We start from the raw sequence: 22,691 nt of genomic DNA on the forward strand, positions 1-22,691 counted from the left end.
TAGGGAGTCAGAGCAGAGCCTTTGGGGGCGATTTTGCCAATGGGATCGCGTTGGAGTCGGGACTGCTGCTTGTCGGGTTTTAGTCCTGCCTCCATCGACTTCTGGCCAACCCACGCTATTTTCCCTTGATTGACCTTGTTAAGCCCGCCCAGCGGGCTTAGCGGCCAAGGGGAAACTGGTTACAGAAAACGTCAACGTATGACGTTTCATCTGTCAAAAAATTTTGACAGATGAATTGTCATCATTTGACAGCTCTGTGAAGCTGTCAAACACGGACATTCTCTGTTGTTTGATGAGTCTTTGTATTCAAGACTCATCAAACCTCTTTTGTGAGCAGAAATTAGATGGTTGTTGCATCGGAGAATGCAGCAGCCATCTGTCATCTCTGCTGGCGAGATGTGAGACTCTCCGGTTCCCCAACTGTTGAAGACTGTAGGAAGAAACAAAGGTAAGTAAACATTTTCTATCACTTTACAGTCACCTCACACATTTACCTCCCCACACTTGCACCCATCACTTACCTTCACAGTGCACTTTTGCACCCCGCCAACCCCCGCAGACCCACTGCTCGCCTCAGTGACCATGGCGGGGTTTCCCAACATCGGGAAGTCTGCGCCTCTGTTGGAAAAATGGGGATAATCCTCTTAACTGCCTGGTAACACTACCTGTTAACAGGCAGTTAAGTGGCTGTAATCCCCTTCCTGCCTCCAGGAAATGGGACCCAGCACGGGTCGGCTATCCGCCTCCTGGGAAGATGGCACGGAGGTGGGTTGGGGGCAGGATGGGCACCCGCCCCCAGATTCTGCCATTTTCCCGGTCGTCCCGCATCCATACCCGCCTCCCCAAGGCTGGCGAGATCGTGCCCTTTGTCTCTTTTATTGTCTTTCCCCAGGAGACAGAGTTACTTGGGGAGGGGGTGAGGGCGAGTACGAGGTTACACCACCTACTGGATAAGATGAGATACTCGTGTGTCGGAGTCCACCTGCCGCTTCTATACTGGAGGGTTTTTGGGTGTATCATTAATTACTTTATCTACTTTCCAGTCTTTTTACTCTTGTAATACATTTTTAATGCCTCTTTTTATATCATCCAGCAGTTTGCACATCTTCTTCACTTTTTAAACAATCCTGTTTTAGGTCACTAAACCAACGATCAGTCTCTGTATTTTAGAAACTGGCACTCCTGAATCATGACTTCTACCTGCGATTCTGTCCCCTCCACATTCGGGAATCGAACCCTGGCCATGGGGCTGCGAGAATTGAATCTTAATCACTCTACCCCCAGAGACTAGTGCATGTGGAATGCTTCACAACTTTGCATGTCTTCCTTGAGCAGAGGCCATACTAAACTTCTCCGCTCCATTCCGATTCTAGTATATGTGCTGCCGAAGTGAGCACTGAAACACAAACCGCCCAACATGGGGCTCGAACCCACGACCTGAAATTAAGAGTCTCATGCTCTCTTGACTGCCCCTCCCCTCTTCAATTTGTCCAGTCTATAAAGGATTCGTCTATCGGCCAGTATACGTTTCTAGTATTGGTGAAGGGTCTACACTTGATCGTTTCTCCAACTCTGGACTCTTGTGCATCCCCCACTCCCTTCACTCCACCATTGCCGTCCATGCCTTCAACCATCTAGGTCCTAAACCCTCGAATTCCCTCCCTTAACCTCTCCGCATCTCCACCTCTCTCACCTTCTTAAAGACGCTCCTTAAAACCTACTCTATGAAAATCTTTTAGTCACCTATCCTAATATCTCCTTCTTTGGCTCGGGGTCAATTGTTGTCTGATAAAGCTCCTGTGTAGCATCTTGGGTCATTTTCCTACGTTAAAGGCGCTATATGAATACAGTTTGTTGTTGGTATTAATCCACCTTTCCTTTTTTCAAATGCTGATGGACCTTCTGTGTATTTCCAACATTCACAGTCTTTCTTTCCCTGATCGTGGCTGCCATCATTCTTTCAGAGAAAGGACAGGCCGAGCATGAGAGGTTTGGAGGTATATGACTGCCACTCATTCCAGTTAAAGAATATCTCTGATGCCAAAGCAAGACATTTCATGCATGTGTCTGATTGATACCAGGCATACACAGAGACCCTGTAATGCTATTCCCATGGCGATGTTACACAGACCTGTACCTAACGCTTGCTGGATACAATGGGGTGAAATTGGTCCTGGCTGATAACGAATCGGCAGCATGTTGTAGACCCTGCCCCTTCGACATCAAGGGAAAGCAATACCGGGCAGGATGTAAAACGGGCTGCTGATTCGCTATTGCCCGTTTTGTGCTACCATGCAATGCCAATTTCACCCCCGATGAATTACATGCCATTGTAAAACTTACCTTCCTCCTTATACCAGCATTCATATTACATGCTGCTGTCCTATGCCCCAATCGAAATTACAAGTAACAGAAGGGTAAAAAGCTCAGTTTAGCAGTAGCCATACCCAATGTGCCTACCTGTGAAGCCCATGTTCTGTTACCCTATGGTTATGTATCAGTGATGGGGTCCTCCGTGATTCACTTCTGCATGGCTGCAGTACCACTGGCAGAAAGTAACTCATCCAACTGCAGACTTTCACCTTAGCACAAGGGAATGGAGGGATCATTGGCACTCCCCGGCGGAGGAGTCACAAGGTGGTAAATGCCAAAAACAGTCACTGTGCAAGGTTCAATGCCTTGCGAGAGATGGAATCAGGGCTCTCTTCCATCACGGATAAGCGGCTGGCTTTGGTTCCAACATCTTCCCTCTTACATCTTTTCCTAGGCCCACTAGTGGCTCACATCTGCACATGGCTGCAAGTCCACTCCAACCCCTAGGGTCAGAGAAATCTTGTGGGCATGCGTGCTCTTTTCAAGTTGGTTGCCATTCCCTCTATACTATACTACATTGTACCCACGCCTTGATCCAGCATTATGGGGTATCAGCAGACAGAGATCTATTGAATTTAGGGGTGATTCAATGATCAGATGACAAATGGACATGAGGCAGTTGAAAATCCTTGGGGATCAGCTTTGTGGGTTTTCTCTGCACTGCTTATGGCACCTGAACGTTTCCCTTTTGATTCAGCGACCATAACGGGGTACTCAAGGCTGGAGACTGAGCAGCGCATGGTACTACTTGATCATGACTTCCTCTGACTTATATTCTACTGTTTTGGCCATGTAGTTCCATGTTCTGAAATAACAACAGAAAATGCTGGAAACACTCAGCAGGCCAGGCAGCATCCGTGGAGAGAGAAACAGAGTCAACGTTTCAGGTTTGTGACCTTTCGTCAGAACCTGAAACGTTGACACTGTTTCTCTCTCCACGGATGCTGCCTGGCCTGCTGAGTGTTTCCTGCATTTTCTGTTGTTATTTCAGATTTCGAGCATCTGCAGTATTTTGCTATTGTAGTAGTTCCACATTCTATTGGCTTTGTTGATTGCTGTTCTCCATCGGTTGGACATGTTGAGCACTGTGTCTACTAAGACTCTTTCAGCCTTAGCTATTTCAACAACATACATGGAGTGCACGCCTTTCCCATTTTTCCTTCCCACGTGCAACACTTTGCGCTTGTCTGCATTAAATGCCATCTGCCATTGCTCTGCACACTCACTCTGGAATACTTGCAAGTAGAGATAAAACTCCCAGAATCTCCTCTGCTCATTCATATACATGAGGCAGTGGGAAAACAACTGTGCATGTCTGCAGACTACAACTTCCCATAGATCACCTTCAGAATCAATGAACTTCTTCATTAACCTTACAGGTATTGACCAAGCCGGTCAAAGTCATCAAACAACATGTAGATAAATGAAAAATATGAGCAACAGAAAGCCACTCTGATAGTCACGCAGCAGGTTTCAGTATCTGACTGATTGTAACTAAGCCCAGTTATCACAAGCTTTGCACGACCTGGAATCATTTAAAGGCAGGACAAATAAATCTATTCTCTTTATGTATGTTCCAAATGAAGCCTTAGAATAACAGGCACAGTGAGGCTCCTGTGGGGCAGCTGATTAACTATAAACGGTGCTGAAAGTTACCACCTTTTACCAGAGCACACATTGCAGGTTGTGATGTGAATCATTTTTGCCCAAAGCCACCTGTGAAGTATCCGCTAGCGGTGCGGAGGGCAAGGTACAAGATACACAGGGCAGAACAAGAAGAGGACTTGGGGGTAGGTTTCAATGACATCAACGGAAAGGAAAACCCAGTGGGATGTACAACGTGCGGCTGATCTTAAAAATTAAGAGCCTGGACAATCAGGAGGGAAATGAGAAAGCACTTCTACACACAAAGGGTAGTAGAAATCTGGAATTACATAGAAACATAGAAGATAGGAGCAGGAGCAGGCCATTCGGCCCTTCGAGCCTGCTCCGCCATTCAATGAGATCATGGCTGATCATCCAAATTCAGTACCCTGTCCCTGCCTTCTCCCCATATCCCTTGATCCCTTTAGCCTTAAGAAATATATCCAACTCCTTTTTGAATATGTTTAATGAACTGGCCTCCACCGCCCTCTGTGGCAGAGAATTCCACAGGTTCACCACTCTCTGGGTGAAGAAATTCCTCCTCATTTCAGTCCTAAATGGCTTACCCCTTATCCTTAGACTATGACCCCTGGTTCTGGACTCCCCGGCCATCATAAACATCCTTCCTGCATCTAGTCTGTCCAGGCCTGACAGAATCTCTCCCCCAAAAGGCTGTGGATGCTGAGGGACAATTGGAGCTTTCAAGACTGCGATCGATAGGTTCTTGTTAGGTAAGGGTATCAAGGGATATGGGGCTAAGGAGGGTAAATGTGGTTGATGTACAGATCAGCCATGATTTAAATGAATGGTGGAGGAGGCTCGAGGTGCTGAATGGCCTACTCCTGTTCCTATGTTCTGCCACGGCGCAGTAGTAAAAGCTAAAACCTAACCTCCTTTATTCCACAAGTTAGGAAGACCTCTTAATTCACAAGTGATGAAATCATGAGTAGAACGAGTAAGGATGAAGCATTAAATTAATTGGGTAACTCTGTCCCCAAATCCTACTCTTTTTACAAGGGGCTAAAAGGGTTAAATTATGAGGACAGGTTGCATAGACCAGGGTTCTAGTCCCTTGAGTTTAGAAGATTAAGGGGTGATCTAATTGAGGTGTTTTAGATGATCAAAGAATTGGATAGGGTAGATAGAGAGAAACTATTTCCTCTGGTGGTGGAGTCCAGGACAAGGGGGCATAACCTGAAAATTAGAGCCAGGCCATTCAGGGGTGATGGCAGGAAGCACTTCTTCACACAAAGGGTAGTGGAAATCTGGAACTCTCCCAAAAAGCTGGGGGTCAATTGAAAATTTTGAAACTGAGACTGATAGATTTTTGGTAGGCAAGGGTATCAAGGGCTACAGAACCAAGGCAGGTAGATGGAGTTAAGATACAGATCAGCCATGATTTAATTGAATGGAGGAACAGGCTCGAGGGGCTGAATGGCCTGCTCCTGTTCCAATGTTTCCCGTGTTTCCTACAAGTGGCTTATGCAGCTAGTATGAGAATGCAGCTTTATTACTCCAAACAGAGATGAACAATTAGAATGTGTTATAACAACAGAAAATGCTGGAAATACTCAGCAGGCCAGGCAGCACCCATGGAGAGAGAAACAGAGTTAACGTTTCAGGTCTGGGACCCTTCATCAGAACTGCATTTATTTCAGATTTCCAGCATCCGCAGTATTTTGCTATTGAATTAGAATGTGTTGTTAAATTGACTGTCAGCAGCTGTGTGAAAAGACGTGCCAGGCTAGAAATTCGGTGTCTTAGCGCCCCGTTATCGCCCCGCTGGAAGAGCTAACGGGAGGCGCTAAGGACTTACCGCCCGGGCACGTCGGTGTTACCGCTGTCTGCAAAATTCACCTGGCGGTTAGCGGTGGTGGTAAACCCTAGCGCCACGATCTCCTGCGCTCGGAGAGCATGATGTCTCCCGGCTGCGCGTCACCCCGGTAGCGCCCCGGACCCGAAATTCATTTCCAATCCCTGCAGCATCGCTGGGCGATGACACCGGCAGCTGCAGCAGGTGTTGATCGGGAGGCCGGGCGCTTCGGGGGCAAGACTTAAAGGCGAGGTGGCCGAGGTAGATGAAAAATAAATCTGAAATGCTGCTTGCGGTTTTTTTCTCTCGTCGCCAGCCATCGATCAGCCCGGCACTCGGCTGATCAGGCCGGATCGCGGCCGACGTCGGTGACCAGGCAAGTTTTTTCCTCTAAGAGCCTGCAATGATGGCCCTTCCCTTTAAGGGAGGGAAGGAGCCTTCCAACATGGCAGCGTTGCTCACCTACCACCCCACCTGCTGCCTGTTGCACTCCAGGAAGGAAGTGGACGCTTGATTTAGTGCTTCACTTCCTTCCTGGAGCGCAAAGCCGAATCTTTAATAAGTTGAGAAACATTAGTGCCTGGCGCTAATTTTCTCAACTTTTAAAAGTTAGCACCCCAAACAGGGCGATAATTAATTTCTCCCCCGTGTTCTCTTGCTCCTTCACTTCTGTTGAGATTTCCTAAATCTGGTACTTTCTCTGTAAAGTGCTTGACTACAGCAGTCAGAGGTCAAAGTGCGTGATTCATGGCCTGCACAATTCTCCACCAATTAAAATTAAGGAAAACTGTGTGGGCTGCAAATCGGATGCACTGACCTTGTCTCCCAAATTCCAGAGCTCCCATCGCACGAGGCAATAAACCGGAACATTCATCCTAATGTATCTTTATTAAAATGTTTTGCCAAGGCACCTGTTGTACACTTAAACATAATTAAATAAAAACAGTTGAAAGGGAAACACCCAACAGATTACAGGAAGAACTATTGATCTCAGTTGTCTATGATCCCGACATTCGGATTGACCTTCGATCTTAATTTATACTCATTTATCTTCCAGTACTGTAACCGTTTTCCACCCGATCATGAGTTTGTCTAACCCAATGTAAGCACGAATACTTTGTAGAGTTATATTGAAAGTAACGAAAGACTTGCATTTATATAGTGCCTTTTACGTCCACATGGTGTTCCAAAGTGCTTCACTGCCAAGGAAGTACTTTATTGAAGCGTTAGTCACTGTTGTTTTGTTGGCAAACACAGAAGCTAATAGGTGCACAGGAAGATCCCACAAAGAGCAGTGGGATACATGGCCAGATTGTCTGATTTGCTTGAGAGATGAATGTTGCCCAGGACACCAGGAGAACTCTCCTGCTCTTCTTCGAAAAGGTTCTGTAGAATCAGCGTTATGTTCCAAATTTCCGTTGAGTGCATTTGAGCAGTTTGTTTATGTTATCAGTTGTTGCTTTAAACAGTTTTAAGTTTGCCAGTCTGCAAATCATTACTTTTCGTGGCACTGATCTACCACTAGTTAGTATTCTCTAACCAAAGGGATTTGCTTCTACTCACAGGCAGGCCCTCAGTTCTCTGCCCAAGAGATAAGCTTCATTCAAATATATCTGAATGACTCTGAGCCCGAAGCTTGTGGGTCTAAAGCACACTTCACATGGTGCTGAGGGACTGCCAGGTTGTTGGAGGTACCCTTCTTCGGCTGAGATGTTAAACCGACAAACTGTCCACCTTATGGTTCCAGTAAATGCTACATTTTCCTGTGGCACTATTTAAAGAAGAGCAGGGGAGTTCTCCCGGTGAATCAACATCACAAAAAGCAGATTGATTGTGCATTTATCGCATTGCTGTCTGTGGGGTTTTGCTGTGTGCCAAATGGCTGCTGCATTTAGCTACCTAACAGCAGTCATTGCCCTTCAGGTAATTCACTGGCTGTGAAGATATCCCGGGGATGTGAAAGGCACAATATCAATCCAAGCTCTTTCCTTCTTTCAACATGATTTATTGCAGGGTAAATCTTGTGATCCCACACACCCAACAGGAAGCTGGAATCACGGGTTGGAGAATTGGAATGATACTGTTGCATGGGAACACTGAATTTACCCTTATGAAGCACTTTGAGGCCTTTCTGAGAGATACGATAACCTGTTCTTTTTATTAGATTTCCTGGACAGTAGCCTCCTTGATCTAATCTTTGTCAAATCACCGTGATGATTGTTGCTGGAAATTAAGGACAGAATTTTCCAGGGGGGTCAGCGGGCGGGATTGGAAGCGGGTCGGGTGGGAAATTTGATATTTTTGACAGATGGTCGTGAACCCGTAGTCAACTTGCTCCCACGCGTCTTTCCCAATGTCGGGTCTGTCAGCACTGAGCAGACGTGACAGGCAGCGGCAGGCGGCCCAATTCAGGTAATTAGTGGCTTGTTTAGAGCCACTTAATGATTTTCAGCTTGCCTTTTGCATTTGACAGCTGGCCCACAGGGTCCACGCTGGCTGTGGACCACGTCTGTCAAGCTGAGGCGGGAGTTCAGTGGCCATTGAATCAGCTGTTGAGTTGACAGCTTCAAATCTAAAGTAAAAGCTCCCACCATACAGAGATATCTTCCCTCAGCCACAAGCTGTTCCTCGCTGTATTTCCACAACAGATTCAGCATGTTACAAGTCTTTACACAAGTCTCCATCCAGTCTGACCTCATTACCTCTCTCACCATTGACAGATCACTTCTGTCATCTCTACTTCACCTGCCATCTATTCCATCAGCATGGGTGCCCTTTATACTCACTCACCTTGGTCCTCAGAATCCCACCATGAACAGCCCCAACACCAGCAGCACCAAGCACACCAGCAACACCAACAACAACACCAACCTTCTCCACAATCAACTGATGCTGCACAGGACACCCGAGCACATTGCTGCCCAAGAGGCCAGGGATGGTCTCACCATGGCCAGATTTACTTCACTTAATACTGTACACCCTGGCTGCCACATGATGCACCAGGTTGGTATCACCCCATACCAACACCATAAAGCATCCCTACAATGTCCAAGCCATTCCTTTTACACTCATCGCCATTGCGGGGAGTAACGTTATTTCTCACCATTCACTGCAACTCACTAAGCCACTTCCAAAGGTGCACACAAATCTGTCCAAGAATGCAAAGTGTTGAAAATAAAAGTTTCAATGTTTGACACCACATTAACAGAAACTTTACATGAACATTGCATAAAACACCCAAGTGTCTACCCTTGTGTGTTGTTAGTTAGTATGATTGCACTAGGATGAGTGTGAGGGGTGGCTAGTGAGATGGGGATGTGATAATATAGATAGAGATGGATGAGTGGAGTTCCAAGGTCAATTGGTGAGTAAGGATGTGCAAGAGTAGGGTAGGGAAGACAGAGTGATGGGGATGTGATGAGTGGCACAGCAGGGTGAGGTTGAGTGTAGCTTTGTACTAACGTTTTGTGATCTACTGAGATAATTGAAACATTTGCAGCACTGCACCCAGGTCCTCCTGACCACATCCCTGTTTGTGCCCTCCTCTGCAATGCGCAACCAGGCTGTGTTGATCACCTGGGGAGGTCTCTTCCGCCCATTGGAAGGGAAGAAGACCTCCCTGCATGCTGTGACTCCCTCCATAAGCATATGAAGAGAGTCATGCAAGAGCCTGGGTGCAGCCCTGTGCCTTTGTGCAGTGATTGTCAGTATTTGCAGCACCTCAATGCTGTAGAACACTGATAGCACAATTGTGAAAACAAATGTGGCTATGGTCCCTTTAAGGAAACTGGCTGATGACGCGTCATCAAATGACATCACCAGATCCGCTCCCACTAATTGGCCGGGAAATGCGCTGGGCGGGCTTAACAAGCCCAATCAAGTGAAATTCATTTCACAGTGCGGGATGGAGCCAGCTGCGGGGTCGGGACCCACCACTGCCGACACCCGTCATGGACCCGCCGAGGTAAGTAAAATCCCGGCCTGAAGCTTTGAATTCTTTAACCTTTGAGAGCATATTTTACAGCTCCTATATATTGGTACTAGCTGGGGGGAGCCCGGCTTTGCCAGGGCTATTTTGGGCCGGGCGGTTTAAATCGAGTGCCAGGCTTTGGGCCCTGTCTGTGTCCCTCTGTGAATCTGCTGCCGGGCAACATTTCTACCTTTTAATACCTTGAAAGATGAAAGTGAAAGTACTTATAAAACGTTATTGGTAAATCTTATGTTATTTTTAAAAGAGATACTAACTTTCAAAGTAGTTTGAGCTGGAAGCTGAAGTCATGGCAGTGAAACAATGGCTGCCAGATCCCCGAGATGAAAACGATTAGTCCCGCCCACACACACACACACACACCGATTGGCCAACCATCAGGGGACTGTACTGTAGGATTGGTCAATCGTGACGGCACAGGATTGGTCAAACCTTGACGTCAGTCAATCAATGCTAGCAGATAATGAGTTTAATTTTGAAGGTTTTTTGCATGAGGCGCAAACAATTTTCGTCCGACCGAAAAGTAAATACGCTTACCAGCGTCCCGGAAGCGTAAGCTTTCTTTGGAGGCAACGTGCGCGTAGGTACGCGGTATAACTTTCGAGCGCATAGCCGGACAGACGCACACCCGAGGACAGACAGAAGGACAGACAGATCGACTCCTTTATATATATAGATATTAGAAAAACGGTTACCATTTTTTCAATAGGAGACAGACCACAGAATCTTTATAGAGCAGATAACACTGAAAGAAACTTGAAGGCCTCTGCTGACTATGAATATTTTAGCATATTTAAGCTTCACTTCTGCTAATAGGAAACATATATATCCCATTATAAATTCCTATATCCACATTTATAATGGAAACTAGCCATGTAAAGATGTCACACTGCAATTACACCTTCCAGCCTGTGGAGGTCCTACTAGAGGGAGGGTTTAATTATGGTGTGATAAGTTTACATAATTTCCTTTATAAATGTGCAAGTGTGAATAACGACAGAATGCATGACTTTTAATCTGAGCAGGCTGGTCCAATTATCCCCCACCCCCTAACCCATCTTTACTAGAGGACTACACTAGGTCCTGACTCCCCGAATACAATGCCACAGGAGATGTATACAGATCAATTTACTGTGTTCCTATGCATCATTGTGCCAGACATAATTGTACTATGTTCGCAGTATTAAAAAAGTTAGTAAATTAAACTAAAATATTAGATTACTGTTTTCAATGCCTGTATGTGAAAGTTTATTTTATGAAGAGATATAATAAATATGTAAAGGACATAGCTACCTCCAATGAGATGAAGGAGTTTTATACAGAGAAAATTATGCAGTAATTTCCAGGTTTTTGCAAAGCTAGAGAAACTTTAAAACAAAGTCCTTGTGAAATGGGTAATAAGAAACTGAGGCTGGGCTTAAAAATCATCCAGACTTCTGGGCATTAAGGTACTGTACTTCTGACTGCTGTCTATATTTATCACTCAGAATGGGAAGGCTGCATCTTAACTTACTGCAGGCAGTATTTAAGAGAGCCAGTCTGAAGTTATGCTGAATTATTTAAATCCAACATTTCGATAAGCATGAATGGGGCACTTTACAAATGCTAATGCATTCATGCCTCATTCTTCCCATTCCGTCAAATCTGGCTTTGCACCTGCTATCTCGCAAAGAATTTGTCGATCACAGCCGGCATCTTTATCAATGAGAATCAATAGATTTACAAGGATACCAGAACTGAGCAGTTGTAACTATCAGGAAAGATTGAACAGGCTGGGGCTCTTCTCTCCAGAAAAAAGAAGGCTGAGGGAGTGACCTGATAGAGGTCTTTAAAATTATGAAGGGGTTTGATAGGGTAGACGTAGAGAAGATGTTTCCACTTGTGTGAGGGAATCCAGAACGAGGGGCCAGCAATATAAGATAGTCACCAATAAATCCAATAGGGAATTCAGGAGAAACTTCTTTACCCAGAAAGTGGTGAGATTGTGGAACTCGCTACCACAAGGAGTAGTTGAGGCGAACAGCATAGATGCATTTAAGGGGAAGCAAGATAAGCACATGAGGGAGAAAGGAATAGAAGGATATGTTGACAGGGTCAGATGAAGTAGGGTGGGAGGAGGCTCGTGTGCAGCATTAAAAGCGGCAGGGATCAGTTGGACTGAATGGCCTGTTTCTGTGCTGTTCTATATAATTCTGTGTTTGCATTCCAAGCCAACTTCAACCTTGCTTTCACCTCCAGAAGCCCACAATTAGGGCTGCTGAATATCATCAGGCTTCAATACTTCCATATTGGTCGGATCCACCACTCTGCACTAAGACCTCTGGCCCAGATGGTGGTGTTTCATCAGTGCCTTCAAATGCCGACCCCCCAACAATACTGCAGCCCCCCTGATCTTCCTACCCAACCCCCGATAGGCCGCCAATCACGGATTCCGAGGCCCACCCGTTCCTCCTCTAGACCCATGCTATGCAGCCCAATCACTTACCTGGAAATTGGAGTTTCAACCTGCGCGGGCTCTTACTGCTGAAACATTTACATGATAATGAAGTCCGAGGCCCAATGTCCCGGGCTCCCCGGACTTTCCCATTTGAGCGCGGGCTGTTGGGACTCTGTGGGTAAGGCATCCAAAAATAGACACTACCGAATTTCTAGGCCATAGACTTTCCTTGCCTCCCTCAGTCTTCCCTTCCTTCTACAATTTACAGTGTTTGGGGGTCACCACCCTGATTCACCTAGTCAACTCTCTGTTCTCTTTTCAACCTTCGAGGTGACCTGCACGATGAGCCTTGGCCCTGAACTTAGGTTTCTCAATGGAAAAAAATTCTGAGGAGAGAACGGGGCAGTGGGGTTAGTTTTGGATTGCTCTAGCGAGGAGCCAGCAGAGACAGGATGGGCCAAATGACCTCCTTCTGTGCTGTGCACTTCCATGATACATACTGGTGCTGTATTGTATGTACCTTTAAGAGAGAACTACTTTTACAGCTCCTGTATACTGTAGTACCGGCAGTGACCACACCTGTATATAAGTCTTGAGCATGCCTCTGTACTGTCAGTCTTTAGACTACCCTCCTCCAGTAAACACCCATTGATTGTTAAGTTACACAGCCTCCGTGTAGTTATTGGAAAACATCATACTTTAAGAATCACGGATTCAACAGTGGCGACGAGGTCGATTCGAATCTACCTGCAACTCTGCATTTCCCTTCAAGGATTCGCTCTGGGAGGGCGGTGGAAGAAAGTCGAGGCCAGAAGCACGGGCGTCGACCACGAGCAACTGCCCAGTCATCTGGCAGAGAGCGAACATCGCAGGGGAGGCTGTTGAGAGCCGGGCTTGGTTCCCCAGCCACGACGATCCAGCAACAGGCTGGCAACAGGTACAGCGCAGACCCTTCCCGGACAGCGGCGGCTGGAGCCGACCGACGGCATAGAAAAAGCCGAGCAGCGTCGACGGGGTAAGAGAGAGGGTGAAGCGCACAGGGCGCGGCTGGGGGTTGAAAACCGAGCGGCATCGTGGAAAAACAAACAGAGAGAGAGGGTAAAGCAGCAGCCAGGTTCAGGACCGAGCGACGGCAACGGGAAAGGCGCACAGGAGAACGCGCAGAGCACAGCCAGGGCTCAAGGGCTGAACCACGTCCATGGGGAGAAGAAGGGAGAGCGCGGGGGATGCCATTGAGCCGCGGAGAAGAAGGGAGAGTGCGGGAGATGCCATTTTAGAAGCCACAGCGGAGAAGAAGGGCGAGCGCGGGAAGAAAGGAAAGCGCGGGAGACGCCATTTTGTGCCAGTGGAGAAGAAGGGAGAGCGCGGGAGAGGCCATTTTAGACAGTTAAATCACACCCAGGGATGCCGAAGAGTGGCAGTATCACTGCGTTCGACAATGAAGTCGAAGATTGGGCAACATATGTGGAACGCATTGAGGTGTACTGCAGGGTGAATGAAGTGCCAGATGCTAGGAAAGCACTGGTTTTGTTAAATTCCATGGGTGCAAAAACTTATGGCTTACTGCGAAACCTAATAACCCCAGAGAAGCCAGTGGATAAGAATTTCGAAAGCATAGTGGAAATCCTACACGACCACTTAAACCCCACACCGCTGCTGATAGCAGAAAGATTTAAATTCCACAAAAGGAACCAGCATAAAGATGAAAGTAATGCTGAGTACTTAACGGAACTGCGCAAGCTATCGAAACACTGCCAGTTTGGATTGGGACTAGCAGATATGTTAAGGGACAAGTTTGTGTGTGGGCTTCAAAGCGAAGGAACCCAGAAACGGCTTCTATCAGAAAAGGATCTTACGCTGGACAAGGCTTTCAGCATGGCAGTATCACACGAAGCAGCCGCAAGGGGCGCTGCAGAGATGCAACGAAGACCGCAAGAATATGGCACCAATGAAATGTCATATGGAGCAGGGAAGTGTTATCGCTGCGGCAGAACAACACACGACCAGAAGGATTGTTGGTTGAAGGACCAAGTGTGCAGGCAGTGAGGAAAAGCAGGACACATAGCAAGAGTCTGCAGGTCAGGGAAGAAAACCAGCAGCAAGAAATCTCCACTGGAGAAGTACAAAAAGGTACATAAGGTGATGGACAGTAGTTCAGACGAACAGAAAAGTGATACAGACTCCGGAAGCAAGGAGCTGGGTTGTCTGAAACTACATAAGGTAATCAAAATGGAGGATCACCAGACTATCTGGGTCACACTCAAGATAGATGGAGTTCAAGTGAAAATGGAATTGGACACAGGATCAGCCCTAACAGTCATAAACCAAAGGGACTACAAGCGGCTATTTTCACATATACCCTTGAAAGCTACAGAGATTGTCTTGAAGACGTACACGGGGCAAAAAGTCTACCCCAAAGGAAAAATAAGGGTGAAAGTGATATACAAAGGCTAGGAAATACCTAAAATGGACCTATATGTATTGCCAAATGGAGGACCACCACTACTAGGACGTGAATGGATCCGGAAGATACAATTAGATTGGCATTCCATACAGGCACTGAAGGTTGAGGCCAAAAAGGATGACGACGTCACACCTGGACGACTGTCAAAAATGCTAACTGACGCACAAGAAGTGTTCCAGGAGGGACTCAGAACACTAAAAGGCATAACAGCAACGATTAAAATAGAGGAAAATGCAAGCCCAAAGTTTTTTAAGGCCAGACCGGTGCCTTATGCGATCCGACCAGCCGTCGAAGCAGAGCTGGAAGGGTTGGAACATTCAGGAGTACTGTCCAAAGTAGACTGGAGCGAGTGGGCTACACCCATCATTCCTGTAATGAAGAGGAAGCTGAGTAATACGCCTGGGGAACCAAAGAAGGTCCGCATCTGTGGGGATTTTAAGGTGACAGTGAACCCAGTCCTTCACACGGTACAATATCTGCTTCCACGGATTGAGGATATTTTCGCCTCGCTATCTGGAGGTAAACGCTTCATCAAAATTGATCTGGCCCAGGCATACTTGCAAATGGAAGTAGAAGAAGCCTCGAAACAATACCTCACGATCAACACTCATAAAGGTCTCTACCAATACAACCGGCTGGTGTTCGGGGTAGCATCGGCTCCAGCTATTTGGCAAAGGGCGATGGATCAAGTCCTGCAAGGGATTCCAGGGACCCAGTGTTATTTGGACGACATCCTGGTCACGGGCAAAAATGACAGTGATCACCTCGCCAACCTGGAGAAGGTGCTCACTAGATTAAAGAAATATGGGCTACGAGCTAATCGCCACAAGTGCGAATTTTTCCAGAAGCAGATCTCGTATTGTGGCCACGTTATTGATGAAGAGGGGTTACATAAGTCCCCTGAAAAGATTGAGGCAGTAGTCAAGGCTCCAGCACCGGAAAATGTGTCACAACTGAGGTCGTTCCTCGGGCTGGTGAACTACTACCATAAGTTCTTACCAAATTTGTCTACAGTATTACACCCACTGAACACCCTACTGCAAACAGGGGTACCATGCAAGTGGAATGACAAATGTAAACAAGCTTTCCAGAAGTGCAAAGAATTGATCACATCAAAAGAGGTGTTGGCCCATTTCAACCCAGCACTACCAATTCGGTTGCCATGTGATGCATCACCCTATGGCATTGGAGCGGTGCTGTCGCACAAATTCCCAGACGGGTTGGAGAGGCCAGTAGCCTTTGCGTCTCGGTCACTAACCTCAGCCGAGTGCAATAACGCCCAGGTCGACAGGGAGGCCCTCAGCCTAGAATGGGGAGTAAAAAAATTCAACCACTATCTGCATGGGCAGAAGTTCACCTTGCTGACTGACCACCAGCCACTTGTCTCCATCTTTAATCCAAAGAAGGGCGTTCCGGTGATGACTGCACAACGGTTACAAAGATGGTCCCTTTTCTAGGGGCGAACCAATATGAAATAGAATATAAAGGCACGAAACAGCATGGAAACGCTGATGGGCTATCACGCCTGCCACTTCCTACTGTGGAGGAAGCACCAGCAGTGGACCCTATCGAGATATTTTATTCGTCAATAATTGAACGATTGCCAGTAATTAACGCGGATATAGAGAAGGAGACCCGCAATGATCCGACACTTTCTCGGGTATATGATTTGACGGTGAGGGGATGGGCCAACACATGGCGACTCACTGTTGCCAGCATTCTCATCCAGAAGAGAACAGCTGTCAGTATGCCAGGGGACAGTGATGTGTGGATCCCGAGTGGTAATTCCACCCAAGTTAAGGGAGAGAGTGCTCAATGAGCTTCACGAAGATCATCTGGGAGGGGTGAAAATGAAAAGCCTTGCTAGGGCTTATGTGTGGTGGCCGGGGATCGATCAACAAATCGAGGACCTAACAAAGAGCTGCTCAGGATGCCAGGAGGTCCAAAATGCACCACCACATGCCCCTCTACACCCATGGGAGTGGCCCTCCTCTCCATGGCAACGGGTGCATATTGATTTTGCTGGTCCATTCATTGACTCAATGTTCTTAATAGCAGTGGATGCTCACTCGAAATTGCCTGAGGTGATAAAAACGTCCTCAACCACTACAGAGAAAACGATTGCAGTCCTACGGACCATATTTGCCAGGAACGGCTTGCCAGAGCAGATTTGCTCTGATAATGGACCACAGTTTGTGTCCGAAGAGTTTTGGAAATTTATGAGAAGGAATGGGGTAAGGCATTACACATCCGCCCCGTATTATCCAGCCACAAATGGATTGGCTGAGAGGTTCGTACAAACCTTTAAAAAGGCGGTAAAGGCCATGGCCTAGAAATTGAGTAGCCTTAGCGCCGCATTTGAGGCGCTAGAGGGCCTAGCGCTGGAGTTATGGCCAGTTTAGAAATTCCCTGGGGCCCTAGAATCGGCGGTAGACCGGTTGCGCTGCGCCGGCACCGATGACGTCATCGGTGTGCGCAGCGTCCCGGTTGCCGTGGTGACGGGCCCCAGCGCCGAAATTGAGTTGCGGCCGCCTCGCCCGTGGCAGCCGCAACTAAGATTTTTTCAACCGAGTCTTCCCCGAGTTAGCGCCGGCGCATTAAGGTCGCGCGGCGGCCGGCCGCTTTCCCGCCGGCCGCCTGCCCGCACCTCCCTCCCCGGACTCCTCCACCCGCCCCCCCCGCAGAACAGATGCATCTGGCCTGCAAGCCCGGCACTTGTCCGAGGTGCCGGGCTCATTTTTTTCAATATTTGAACGGACAGCGGGCAGGTGCAGGCAGCTCCTCCTTAACTGAAGGAGGAGGCCTGCACTTCCCCAGCCTGCCGCACCGCATCGGGTCCCGCAGCGCCGGATTAGCGCCGCAATGTGGCAGTCAGCGCCCATTGGGAGGCGCTCACGCCCGCCAGTCGTGCCGGCAGCCGTCTGGGCGCGGCGCTACTGAATTTTTGGCACGCGCAGGGGGACTTAGCGCCGGTGCTAAATTTCCGGCGCTAAAGCCCTGGCGCGGCGCCAACTCAATTTCTAGGCCCATGTGCGATGATGAAATTCCACTACAGCATAAGGTGGACAATTTCCTGTTAGCCTACAGAAATGCGACACATGCAGTTACCAACCAGACCCCGGCCATGATGTTCTTTAACCGAAGGTTGAGATCTCGTTTGGATTTGCTCAGACCAAATGTGCGAAGAAATGTTGAGGATAAACAATTCCAGCACATCAATGAGAAGCTGACAAGGAGCTTCAATGTAGGACAACCAGTCTTGGCCCATGACTACCGAACAGAGAAATGGCAACCCGGAACGATATGCACACGGCAGGGGCCATTAATGTACACAGTGGATGTCGGGGAGAACATTGTGAGATGCCACGTCGACCAGATCTTAGCGTCACAGGAACGAGTCAACCCCATGTCTCGCGTCCCTGGGGGTGAACCCGACATACCGGTAGCATCTACCTCAGAAACAGTAGCAGTGGAAACTGATGAAATAACCGACGAAAAGGGGCCAGAATCGCCTCCGCACTAAGAACAAGAACCTCAGGAAAGATGCTATCCAGAAAGGATCAGGAAGCCGCCCCAAAGACTGAATCTATAAATGGACTATTTCAGTTTAATGTGCATGTTAACGTGTTGTTATTTGAATATTATGGGTACTGCTAATCTAAAAGGGGAGGAATTGTAGTGTATGTACCTTTAAGAGAGAACTACTTTTACAGCTCCTGTATACTGTAGTACCGGCAGTGACCACACCTGTATATAAGCCTTGAGCATGCCTCTGTACTGTCAGTCTTTAGACTACCCTCCTCCAGTAAACACCCATTGATTGTTAAGTTACACAGCCTCCGTGTAGTTATTGGAAAACATCATACTTTAAGAATCACGGATTCAACAGGTGCGAGTAGAGATTAGAGGCCCGAAATACAATGAACCCTGCTCCGCCCATGGAAGTGCAGCAGAAGAGGACCTCAGACCCCCAATAGCTGAGATTGTTAAGCTTGTCCCAGGTCTTGGGGACTGGGCCATTTTAATAATCAGGGTGGGCATCCCACATCTGTAGAAGGGCTGCAGAGGCACTTACCCTGAAGAGTCGAGACGGTAGGATGCTACTCCGACTTGGGGGGGCTGAGACCCTTAACACGGCGAAAAGGTGACTCAGAAACTTTTGATTTTGTCTCCGCAGAGATACTAATGTTGATGTTCTAAGGTAATCAATCCCCTATGGGACCTTTGGAAGGTGCATTTCGGATGTTTGCTGTCATGTTATTATCTCAGCTGGTTTGGCTTCTGTTGGGCCAGAGGTGGGCTTGATGGGTGGAGTTCTCAGGGTAAGCCGAGAATACCCCCAGATCTAGCAGATGACATAGAGTGGGTTGTATCTCCATGTCTTTTCTGGGCTGTCTGTGGGACCAGCACACGATGAGTTAAAACATCTTTCTGCTGAGCCTGGGATGCATTGTGTAAGGAAGCCTAAAGCAAGGATATCTCCACAGAAAAGGAGAATGATGGAATGTGTAAAAGTAACTCAACCATGTCTGTGATGGTCTGGAATATGTTAGTTTGGTCACCTGTGTTTATGGGAATGGGAAGAGTTTATGAGGGCAATCAAGTCACTTGTGGTTATGGTAATAAAATAATTCAAAGAGATTGAGAAGAGTTAAGTGCATGTTTGTTTGGATCATGTTATTATTCTATTGTCATTTGTATGTACCTTTGATGTACTATGATGTATTGGTGGTATGCATGGAATGTGAGATCAAAGGTTAACTTGGTAGCAGAGATGTGAGGGAACCACTGTTTCACAGTTCATACTGGTTTTGGATAGTATGATGAAGCTCTCATCCTGGATTTGTGAGGTATGACATTTCAATAGAGACCTGATCCTGCATTGCTACAACTGAATGTGTGTGTAATCTGGTGTTTAAAGTAACAAGACAAAACGGAACAAGAAAGCAGTCCAACACCATCCACCCCCTCATCGCCCAAATCACAATTTGGGCTACAGTGTAAACAAGGTGCAAATGTAGTGGATCTGAGCTCTGTCCCAAATTCCTGCCCACCTGGGGCGATCCATTGCTTTGTGGCCTCCCGCTCCCACCATGAATTTTGGGCTTTAAATATTATGGTCAAAGAAATTCCTAAACTTAAAGATTTTGTTAGCACAAACTCAGCTTCACCAATGACAAAAGGGCAAACCCTTGAATATACTATCAATTCTAACCCTTGAACATACTGTCAATTTTAACCCTTGAATATACTATCAATTCTAACCCTTGAATATACTGTCAATTCTAACCGTTGAATATACTATCAATTCTAACCCTTGAATATACTGTCAATACTAACCCTTGAATATACTGTTAATTCTAACCCTTGAATATACTGTCAATTCTAACCCTTGAATATACTATCAATTCTAACCCTTGAATACACTGTCAATTCTAACCCTTGAATATACTATTAACTCTAACCCTTGAATATACTATCAATTCTAACCCTTGAATATACTATTAACTCTAACCCTTGAATATACTATCAATCCTAACCCTTGAATATACTATCAATTCTAACCCTTGAATATACTATTAATTCTAACCCTTGAATATACTGTCAGTTCTAACCCTTGAATATACTGTCAATTCTAACCCTTGAATATACTATTAACTCTAACCCTTGAATATACTATCAATTCTAACCCTTGAATATACTGTCAATTCTAACCCTTGAATATACTGTCAATTCTAACCCTTGAATATACTATCAATTCTAACCCTTGAATATACTGTCAATTCTAACCCTTGAATACACTCTCAATTCTAACCCTTGAATATACTATTAACTCTAACCCTTGAATATATTATCAATTCTAACCCTTGAATATACTATTAACTCTAACCCTTGAATATACTATCAATTCTAACCCTTGAATACACTGTCAATTCTAACCCTTGAATATACTGTCAATTCTAACCCTTGAATATACTACCAATTCTAAGGACATTTTTGAAAAATTCCCAACATTTAAGAAATTGCTTAAAACTTTCTGAAATGGATTAATAATCTTAAATTGGTACAGCATGATTTATCACAGATCTGAAGCACAACACAAAAGCCTGACAGGTTAAAACTAAAAGGTTACTGATGTGGCCCAAGGGCCTGATCACAAAGCATCTTCAGATAATCCATGAGGGACAAAATACTTCTCCACCATTCCTTTCTTCAAAATAATCTTGTCCTCCAAATGGTGTGATCACACTGTGTGCAGTATTTAACCTCCCCAGCTTTTGGAACAGTTGTCCATAAAAACCTGCATATTTCTCAGATGCATTGGAATGGCATGGATTATTCTCAATCCTGCAGATGCAAAGAATCAGAGAATCTTACAGCACAGAGGAGGCCATTCGGCTCATCATATCGGTGCTGGCTCTTTGAAAGAGCTCTTCAATTAGTCCCACTCCCCTGCTCTTTCCCCATAGCCCTGCAAATTATTCCTATTCAAGTATATATCCAATTCCCTTTTGAAAGATACTATTGAAGCTGTTTCTACCAACCTTTCAGACAGTGCACCCCAGATCATATCAACTCACTGCATAAAAAAATCTCACCTCATTCTCCCTGCCCCCGCGGTTCTTTTGCTAAATATATTAAATGAACAGCCCTTCTGAATTTCCAGTGCATGTGTAGTCCAAACTACTTAATGGAACAATATCCCTCATGTCTCCACAGATGAGCTGTCTTCATTCAGCTCCATTGAATTTATTCCTGAGACTATATTCATATCAGGCACAACACAACAGCAAATACTCAGGCAAGGAGAGGCCATCATAGCCACTGACGATGTGGGAGCCAGAGTACAGGGTACATACACACTGTGCCACCGAGTGGCTGCCAAACCCTTCACATCCTCCGCAGGAAGTCAATGGAAATAAAGATGGGGAGAGAGGTAAAACGGGCTGCCGATTCGCCAGCACCCATTTTACACCAGCGTACAAAGTCAAAATCTAACCCCATTGAGTGCAGCCCTTTGTAAATGCTTGAATTATGTTCACTACACAAATTGATGAATTATTCTTTGTTCAGTAGTTAAGCTGCTCCTGGGAAATGAATTGAGTATAATTACTGGAACTCATGATTTGGTTATTTGTCTACTTTCAAATTTGTGCATGGGGAATCAGGCGCAAAATAAACCCCAAGAGCACCTTCCATTTTGATTGGTGGCGATTAAACACGTCGGAAAGGAGAGCCAATAAATTTTGATGAGAAAACTATTCTTCTTAGTTTTGAAGTATTATTGAAGACCAAGCTTTTATCACCTGTCCTAATGTCTCTTTCTTTGGCTCATTGTCAATTTTTGTCTGACTGTACTCCAGTGAAGCACCTTGGGATGTTTTACTATGTTAAAGGCGCTATATAAATGCAAGTTGTTGATACTTTGTCATATCCACACTAACTGAACCAATTGTCATCGCCAACATGTGATGAAATGAATGAGACTTTTTTTTACGCATGAAGCACATCTGAAAGTGTTCACTGTGTTGCAATGTCTGACCAACCCTTCATCATCACTCAGCTCCTCGCTGTTCACACAGTTAGGTTTGAACGCACGTCCTGATGTGTGAAACAGCTGTGGTTTCAATGATGCAGTCACTTGTAAATATAGAAAGAACAGGTGAATCTATAACTAATAGTTATTTCAGATTGCCTTAGCTCCTGTCATTGCATACAGGTTATTAAGTGAAAAATGATAAAGACTTAAAATCGCACTCAGTGTTATGTGCTGCAGTATATTCCTGATAGATTTGAAGTCACAGATTTTGCTGGGCGGTGCAATTAAGTACTTAATCTAATACATTATAATAGTAACAAAATTCATGTCAGCGGACATTTAAAGTGAATCTTTTTTGCCTTTATGATATAGTTGTTTCTTATTTTTCCTTTCCATCCTTGTGGGGGTTCAGTTTTAAGTACTGATTGTCAC

General features: G+C 46.0%; 1 protein-coding gene and 1 non-coding gene across 2 annotated transcripts in view; both read right to left on the minus strand.

Moving 5' to 3' along the window:
* LOC147113688 (catenin alpha-3-like) overlaps positions 1–22,691 on the minus strand; it is a 3,852,991-nt gene that overhangs the window by 497,538 nt on the left and 3,332,762 nt on the right. The window lies entirely within an intron of this gene.
* Positions 1,291–1,397, minus strand: LOC147113689 (U6 spliceosomal RNA). Its single transcript, XR_015079425.1, has one exon. It is a non-coding gene; the product is annotated as a U6 spliceosomal RNA (small nuclear RNA).

Source organism: Somniosus microcephalus, chromosome 8 (assembly GCF_052327205.1).
Source record: "Somniosus microcephalus isolate GS21.2 chromosome 8, FLI_Smic_1.0, whole genome shotgun sequence".
NCBI classification, from domain to species: Eukaryota; Metazoa; Chordata; class Chondrichthyes; order Squaliformes; family Somniosidae; genus Somniosus; species Somniosus microcephalus.